Genomic DNA, 893 nt, shown 5'->3' with positions numbered 1-893 from the left:
CTAAAGTGTCGGACGCCGGCGATCGCTCCGAGCGGCGGTATTCGTCTAGGGGGGAGGTAGACGGTGAAAGGGGGAGCTGTATCCACCCCGATCACCCATACTCTCTGACGGGTGCAAATAAAGTGCTTTCTCTCTCTCTCTCGTGCTGGCGAAACGCATGCTTGGGCGGCTCCACGTACGGCGGCGCTCCTTGAGCCTTGATTGCCGCCGTCCGACATTTCCGCCTGCGGTGTTTCGTCTGCTGCTGTGTAAACGCGAGACCCAGGCCACCAAGCATTTTGCTTCGTGCTCACCCCACGTAAACTAAAATGCCTTTAATTCCATCAATAAACTCTAATCAATACCAAACAACGCCCTAAATGCCGCCTTAATCGCAAATGCTCCCAATTGGAAATGATTAAACTTCCATTGTGGCCTGCAAAACCTCTCAGTCAAATGGGGGTAAAGTGGGCATATACGGTACACCCGTTGTATGCCGAAGGAAGGCCCACCTAAGTGCGAGTTTTATCGTACGCCAATTCAATGGGAGCAAAAACGTGTACAGATGAGAATGCGCTAGAGGACAAGCGCAAAACGCCCATCTGAGTGTTTTTATGTTTAGTGTGTGTGATGGTAGCAGAGAGGAGTCATTTTTTTGTTTCTTTTTCCCGAAGCAATTTGAAACACGTTAACCGGATTAATTTTGACTACCTAGGGTTAAAGAACCCCAGGCGGTCAAAATTAATCCGGAGCCATCCACTGCGGCATGCCTCATAATCAGAACTGGTTTTGGCACGTAAAACCCCAGAAAGAAGACGAAGAAGAACTTTCACATGCACCGCGGCCAGCAAGCACCACCTCGCGCTCTCGCGTGGCAATTCGGCACGTGACCGTGCGGAGCACGACGAAGAAGA

This window comes from Dermacentor silvarum, chromosome 1 (genome assembly GCF_013339745.2).
Source record: "Dermacentor silvarum isolate Dsil-2018 chromosome 1, BIME_Dsil_1.4, whole genome shotgun sequence".
Lineage (NCBI taxonomy): Eukaryota > Metazoa > Arthropoda > Arachnida > Ixodida > Ixodidae > Dermacentor > Dermacentor silvarum.
This window is presented reverse-complemented; position numbering follows the sequence as displayed.